The following is an 8,658-nucleotide window of genomic DNA, read 5'->3' as shown; positions in this document are numbered from 1 at the left end:
ATACATGTGTTAAATAAATTCATATCGACTCTAAACATTTCAACTCAAGAATAGAGTAAACGCATATATAAAGAATTGATTCCTATCCACTACAACAAATATGTTAATTAACCACAATAAAAGACAACGGTTTTATATATAAATTGTTGTCGTTTGGTCTTTAACAACGGTTGTCGTTGGCCATATTTTAATTAAAAAAGACAACGGTCTTTAACAAAGCGTTGTCTTATATATGTCAAAGACAACGGTTTTTAAAAACCGTTGTCTATTAGCGGGTTTTTTATGACCTAAGACAACAGTTTTAATTAACCGTTGTCTATGTGCGTACTTTTTGGGGTCTAAGACAACATTTTTTGTAATCCGTTGTTGTTGTTATTTTTTATTTATTTTTATTTTTAAAAAAAATATACACATTACATGATATGATAATAACCTACTACTAAACGCTTGAACTACACGCTTGAGGCTTATATTTCTCTCTACCCGCTCATTCCTTTCTCTATGCGCATCGTTTCTTCTCGCTCCTCCCGAGAGCCATTTCCGATTCGAAGCTAACGCCGCCAATATCTCCGTCGTCGGCTGCCCATTTCGCAAACGGTAAGTAGATCTGGAATCCTTTCATCCAGGGCTACATTTCCATACCATTTTCCCCAATTTTCGACTCATTTTTTTTTCGGAAATTTGCAGCTGCCGCCGCCGACTGCCAACCGCCAATTGGGAGTTTTTTCCTACACTATAAGGTATATTTTGAATTTGAGGGTTTATAAATTGGGTTTTTTTGTTCAATTCAAAAATTTTGAATTTTATATGTTATTGTAATTGGTTGTACGTAGAATATTTTACCCGATTGGATATGTTTGTAATTTTGTGGACAATTAGAAGCCCTTATTTTGAATTTTTTGATATCAGTCTAGCTAGATTGTAATTTAGCCAATTTGATGAGTTGGTTAATTTTTTTGGGAATTTCTAAGATTAATTTCGAATTTAAAAATTAGGTATATCGATTTATTTTAATTTTAGAGCTCGCTGGTACAAAAATTAAATGAGAAAATTTATTTTTTATAAATATTTTTAGAGCCCAGCTGAAGTCGATAATCGCTGAGGAGAAGCTCAATGCTCCGTTCGATTTCCCTAGATTCCTCGACCTTCACTTTTCTGTACCACAGGTTTGTAAGTGTATTTAGAGCACAAGATGTGTGAATTGTTTTGATTATTAGAAGGATAAAATAACACTGAAAAAAATCAAACTTTCCAGTTTAAAATCATTTAAAAAAAAATTTATGAACAAAAAATTGCATAAATAAACGTGTCTCATAGTCTATTTTGCCATTGATGTAATTTGGTTTGATGAGATTCATTTATCTCAAGAACCTGACTTCGTAGTCTTTACTAGACCTACGTGGGAAGGTGGGCAGTATGACGGTGATGAAAAAAGTCGTTTGGTGCACTTCGAACTACCATGGAGTTGGGAGCTGACCACATTGATATCGAGCTCAAGGTCCCTTTTCCTATTTAATGTTTAATTATTTAAGTATGCCACTATTGTTATATGGCTAAAGTTTATTTCTTGAAAAATTTTTGAACACTGGTACCAGTTGTTTAACCAAACAAGGAAAAATTCAAGTATTGTTCACAAAATAATCTGTGTCAGTTTTGAATTCTCTAAAAGATCTGTAGAGATCTTATACTGTCAATTTCTTTGAAGGCTGCCGATCAGTTCAACAAATTTATGAATGGAAATAAGCCTGGAAAGTGCAAAGTCATAGTTTCGTCGCACAACTACGATTTTACCCCTTCAGCAGAGGACCTGGGGAACCTTGTTGCCCGAATACAAGCTGCCGGAGCTGACATAGTAAAGTTTGCTACTACAGCACTAGATATCACTAATGTTGCACGAGTTTTTCAAATAACTGTTCATTCCCAAGTAAGTGTGAAGGCCAGATAAAGAAGTTATCATGGACTTTCTGTTCACCTTTATTTTTTGCTTTGAGATGTTTTCACTAGTTGTTATTATTCTCTCCTCGTTTTTTTAATCAATATATATAACTTTTTCTAATTAAATGATAGGATACTACTTTATTTATTGCTTTGAAAATGAGACAGACACATGTGCTAAAGTTTCGTGATCTTTAGGTGCCCATCAATGGGCTGGTTATGGGAGAAAGAGGATTGATTTCAAGGATACTTTGCCCCATATTTGGTGAATATCTCACGTTTGGTACTCTGGAACCGGGAAATGTATCTGCTCCTGGGCAACCAACAATAAAGGACTTGGTTAGTTTATACAACTTTAGATCAATTGGTCCTGATACAAAGGTATTTGGGATCATTGGGAAGCCTGTCGGTCACAACAAATCACCATTACTTTACAATGGAGCTTTAACATCATAAAACATTAATGGAGTGTTTGTATATTTGTTAGTGGACGATGTTGCAAAATTCTTTGAAACCTATTCCTCAACAGATTTTACTGGCTTCAGGTAACTATTGAACTTCTGAATTGTCAGCTCTATGAATTAAACAATGTATGGGAAAGAGTCTCCATTAAATCTCAATGAAATTACCACATTTTTCTACATCATTAGAATTTTTTCTGTCATTGATTCTCAAACCAACTCACGGAGTTGATATTATTATTACCCCACCATAGACATAGACTCTTAATATGTTTTGGTTCCTCGTCTTCATTTAAATTGCTACGGTCAGTTCTTTGCATCTGGCCCTAAAGTTGATTTGTTGACTAAATATCTAAGCTTAATGAAATTGGAATATCACAACTGTACTATTCCTTATAAGGAAGTGGCACTTTCCTGTTGCGATGAAGTTTATCCTGTTGCAAATGTAGCCAATGAAATCTATACCAACCTACTTAATCATGAGGATTCATGTCATTGAATATATTGCATTTTTCTTGCATCTAAATTTTCACGTGAATATTTTGCTAGTCGATAGGTGCAGTTAATTTCATTGTCAGGCGACCCGATGGAAAGCTGTTTGGTTGTAATACCGACTATATCGGTGCAATTAATGCTATTGAGAATGGACTTCAAGGTTCTTTCCTTATTTGCTGGCTAAAATGTTTTAACATGACATGAAGAGCTCAGTTTGATACGTTTGTATTATATTTCTTAGGTTCGCATAATATTTCCAATGAGTCACACTTGGCGGGAAAACTGTTTATTATCATTGGTGCTGGTGGTGCGGGCAAGGCACTTGCTTATGATGCAAAAGAGAAGGGAGCAAGGGTCGTTATTGCTAATCGCACCTATGGTTAGATTCCCTTTTACATGCAAGATTTCTAGTTTAAGTTTAGTAATACACACTACAGTTGTGTCACATGGATTGACAAAGAACCTTTTAGTTCCTTCCGAGTCTACTTTAATTAATGGACTTTGTGTGTTTCACTGAGTTTAGCACCAGTGAAAACCGCTCATTCTCAGAGGGTTTGAGTAGGTTGACTACTAATGGGATGTGAAGTTTGAACATGTGTATATTTTTAATTTTTATAAAAGCGTTCTACCTGTTTAAATTTTGCAAGATCGAGCTAGAGAGTTGGCTGAGCATGTTGGAGGGCAAGCTCTGTCTCTTGCAGAACTGGATAGTTTCTATCTTGAGAGTGGAATGATACTTGCAAACACAACTTCTATAGGAATGCAGCCTAAGGTCAATGAGACGCCTGTTACCAAGGTTGGTGAACTATGTCTTTCTTATTTCACCAATCTTGTCTGTCAAGGTGGAACCGATAAATTTTTTGGAATATTGTAAGCTACTTATTGGGCATGCTTGGAAAATTTCGTGTTAATATGTTGTCCAAATTTGAAGATTGTTGTAATCACTCATTTGCTTCAGTAATGCCAGATTATTAACCCTTTGTCTGTTTTTTCAGGAAGCTTTGAGAAATTACGAGCTTGTTTTTGACGCTGTATACACCCCCAAAATCACTAGGCTTCTGCGAGAAGCTGAGGAAATGGGATCCAAAATCGTAAATGGAGTAGATATGTTTGTTGGACAGGCCTATAGGCAATATGACAGGTTTACTGGATTACCAGTTTAGAAACAATATACTTCTTTTATGAAGGTTGATACCTCCTGGAATTCTGGCCACATAAAAGTCCAAGTTCATGACTAAACGTCCAAGTTTTATGGCAGAATATTTTAAATGTATAAGAGAAATCACATCTTTGCTGACATACTACTATCTGATTGCAGCTCCAAAGGAACTATTTAAAGAAATCATGAAAAACTATTGATGGCAAGGTCATTAATATATTTTGAAACCGTATTTATTGTTTCATTCGTGTTATTCAAGTAGAGATTAAGAAGAAATGATTGGATTATTTGGATTTTTTTGACCCAATTTAATATTTTTTGGTTGATTAAAGCAGAAACAAATTTTGGGCTCTTTCGCCCTAGTCATTTATGGAGGAAGAACATGATGCGACGATCCTATGATGTTTGTTTTTGGTGTTTTGTTCATCGAATTTTTTCTTGTTGTTATTATCAAGATTTTGTCCCTTTCTATTCTCTGTTGTAAATTTCAGGATTCATGTTTAGATCTTATTTTAGCATGAATATGCATGATTATATGCCACATTATGCTATTATTTTGAACAACCAAATGTTCGTTGAACCTTGATGATGACTAGCATCTCCAATGTTGAGAGTTGAGACTGGGTATCTTTTGCAAAAATATGATATCGGTCCTTGGATATGCATTGTTATAATTTAAGAAAGTATAATTTGTTTTGGTGGCTTTAGAATCACCGTCATTCAATATTTCTGATTTATTGTGTATCCTTTTTGTGTCATTAGAAGTTTCTTTTTTTTGGTGCATCTAGATATGGGATTTAGCTACTGGGAGACTGAAACTTACGCTTACTGGTCACATTGATCATGTGTGAGGTAGCTTATTTTCTTGGTCTGTTAAACTTATTTTTTAATTAGATTACAATGTGTACATATATTGACCAATTTTTCGTGTAGGCCTGGCTGTTAGTAACAAGCTTACTTGCATGTTCTCAGTTGATGATGACAAATTAGTTAAATGCTGGGATCTAGAGTAGAACAAGGCTGGTGTCATATTACCATATCTGTTTTAGTTCAGGTAGCTCTATCTACACATCCAGTAACACTGGTCACTTTTCTTCAGGTCATTAGTTCTTATCATGGTCATCTGAGTGGTGTTTATTGCTTGGCTCTCCACCCAACAATTGATATTTTTCTTACTGGAGACTGAGATTTTGTGTGTCGGGTATGGATATAGTAGTATAAATACCATTTATCTGCATATGTGTTTTAGCTTCAGATAAGTACTTGATGCGAAAATATATGAATCCGAATGAAAAGCTTCGAACTTTTCAGCCATACTTTGTGATGATTTACATCTAAAAAATGCTGACTTTGTATCAACTAATCTCTAATTTGTGTTGCCTGCCGTTAAGCTATACTCTCTCTAAAGTTCTCACTATCTTGTTTACAGGCTAAACGAAGTTGTTATGCATTTTGGGGAGAGCATTAAGGAGATCATAAATGAGATATTTGGCGATGGCATGTAAGTAATTTTTCTTTATTTTCTGAAGTAAAGATTCAATTTTGAATAATTTTAGCTTCCTGTTAGAGAAACTGGCAACTGCTTCATATTTATTTATGTTGGATGGTGTCTTGAATTAGTTGTGACATGAAATATCATACAAATTACAACTCCATTTTCATGTTGTTTATATATGCCATAGAACGAGCAATATCATTTGAAAAATGTATTAGATTGCTTCATTGTGGATAGACTGTCTCTTATGTCCTTTTCCAGCTTCCCTGAAATTATTTTTAAACTTTGACCTTTCACCATTGAGTTTTTAACTTTTTATGTATATTTGAATTTCTGATAAAAAATGATTATTTGGAATATTCCCATGTTTTCTATGATTTCTATCATATCCCCAATCCTATACAAGTTATCAGCTTATCATTAAGCGGGAGAATCTCTCTATCTTTCTGGTCTATTATAATTATAACATAGTTCCTGTAAATAAGGTATTCACAATCAAATTCCTTTTACAAGTTTAAGAAGCAGGACCTTCTCTTTTCTGTCAAGAGGAAGTGCAATTACCATTCTCAAGAAACTGAATATGAAGATCTTTATCTTGTATCCAAAAAATTGCATAATTTATTTAATTACAGGGCTAGTGTTAATGCTAAATAGTCACTGATGAGTCTTAGTTTCTAACATACTGCCTAATCCTGCAATTAATCGTAAGAGCACTGTCCATTAGGAATTTTTCTACGGCCCTCTTTGCGTATTTTTGTTTATTACATTTTATAGTCTCGTAATCAATTCATTTCCTTCACCATTTGTTGGTTTCACGTTATTGAGGCTATAGAATTTCCTTTTATATATTTGTTTGTGAGTTTTTTTGCATCTTTACATGTGGAGATTTTACAGAACTCAAAAAGCCACATTTAGCACAAGTTGATTTGATACTTGATATATATATATTGATAATCCTCACCGAGCAAAAAAGAAACAAGGATGCTACTTGTTGTTCGATTTCATACTTATCTTCTGCTTCCTTTTTCTTCCCATCGTGTTTCTTCCCCTCTTGCTGTATTTGAGGTCCATTACTCAGTATTTGAGGTCCTCCTGATTTGGAATTTATGCTTATGATCCGAGAAGTGCTAATGGGTGTAATGAACTGAAATTAAGTTTTGAGTTTTCTTCCTTTTACATCGGGATTTTCATGCATTTTCAATGCTAAATAGCTTTAATACTTGAAATAGATCGTATAGTTTGGCTAAAACTTCATGTAAATTTTGGTGCAGATGTTCCAGAACCTGTTGCAAAGAAAGGCTCGAAAGGATCCCTTGATAGAGGTGTCTACATGGTCATGATTTTATTTATGCAAAAAGTGTGAAAAACATGGTGGCACTAATACACAAATAGGCAAAAAAGAAGAGAGACATGGTTGAAGCTACACGTAAAAATGAGATATTCAAGGCAACGGAGGTGGTTAATACATGCATACCGTGCAACCAAGCAGATTCTTAAGAAATATTTTCGATGCTTTTAAGGTGAAATGTCTTGTGTTTAGCAAAGAATGAACTGCAAAGTTTTAGGATTACCTTGTAAAGTTTGTTGCTTTGATATGATGTTTTGTAATATTGGAAAATTGTATATTAAATTTTATTTTTAAATTTTTAAATTTTGATTGATTTATAATATTAAAAAAATTTATATTAATTTTTTTTATTTATTTAAGAAACGAAAACGGATTTAACCTGTTGCAAAACTGTTGTCGTAAGCCTCAAATGACAACGGATTTAAACTTTGCAGAACTGTTGTCGTATACCTACATAAGACATCGGTTTTAAAATGTGGTTGAATAGTGTCAACATACGACAACGGATATAAAATGTTGCAAATCCGTTGTCGTATGTCAACATAGACAACAGTTTATAACTGTCGTAAAAGGCAACTTAAGACAACGGTTATAAACCATTGTCATATGTTGGAATCCACAACGGATATAAACCGTTGTTGTATGTTATACTTTCGACAACACCTAAAAGTACAACGGTTTTTCTTGTAGTGATCACACTCTTTGCCATCAATATTCGTATACGATCTTGACATGGATATCCATCTATCGTCGTCTCATCAGACTCGAAAATAAGGTCGCCTCAGACCTTGGCATAAGAATCAATTAATATCTCATATCACATCATATCAAATAAAGATCCACTACCTGAAATGGATCGACAACATCAATTCTAAATAAAAAATAAACTGTAATCAAGTATATTTGTGATTTGCTCGGGACAACTCAAGAAGCTTCATTCTTGTGTTTCAAAATCCCTGAATTTTGATGTCATCTTATACCTTCTCGTTTTGTCGGTTCTTGCGGCTTCAAATCTGAAACACAACAATAAGAACACATATATCAAACTCTAATCAACTTCCCAACAAAATCTTCGTTCACTCTTCACAATCAAACAACTTCAAACCTAGCTCAACTCCTTCGTCGGTTCGAAAACGTCAATCTCGAGTCATCAACTCTTATCAAGTGCTGAAATGAAGTGTTCATAACAAGATATATCAGCAAGTCATCATATCAAACTCAGCTAAATCAAACAATATTCAACTCGATCAAATTCGTGAACCGGCGACGTAGCGATTGAAAATCGGTAACCGACACAATATCGAAACAAATTCTAATCATTCAAAATTATCCATAACCATCATATACTAGCTAACTAACATAAAAAATCAGCAAAATCATATGCCTAAATTTCAAAACATTTGCTGGAAAACATATTAAACTCATACGACACTCGTTCTTCGATTCGGTTTCGATACGATACAATACATAATCTCAAGAACACGTGCATAGCTGCAAATTATGATCTCTGTCATATTTCAATCTTCAAAACATGCTGAAATAAATAAATACTTAAACCAAATCGAAGCCCTCATCGCAAGGATTCCGGAACTATGCTCGAAATTAAATTCAAAAAATCGGATCAAAATATACAAAGGTTTGAAAATCAAATCCAAAGAAGAAAATGAGGTCTCGGTCTTCAATTCTGAATTTCTGAATAAAGTAGTCTACTTACACGTGAAGATGGATGACTTATCAATTCAAATTTGGATAAATTCAAGTTTAA

General features: G+C 34.0%; 1 pseudogene; it reads left to right on the top strand.

Moving 5' to 3' along the window:
- Positions 1–469: 469 nt before the first annotated feature.
- Positions 470–7,156, top strand: LOC140884135 (bifunctional 3-dehydroquinate dehydratase/shikimate dehydrogenase, chloroplastic-like; annotated as a pseudogene).
- The last annotated feature ends 1,502 nt before the right edge of the window (positions 7,157–8,658 follow it).

Source organism: Henckelia pumila, chromosome 1 (genome assembly GCF_033568475.1).
Source record: "Henckelia pumila isolate YLH828 chromosome 1, ASM3356847v2, whole genome shotgun sequence".
In the NCBI taxonomy this organism is placed as follows: domain Eukaryota; kingdom Viridiplantae; phylum Streptophyta; class Magnoliopsida; order Lamiales; family Gesneriaceae; genus Henckelia; species Henckelia pumila.
This window is presented reverse-complemented; position numbering and strand designations above follow the sequence as displayed.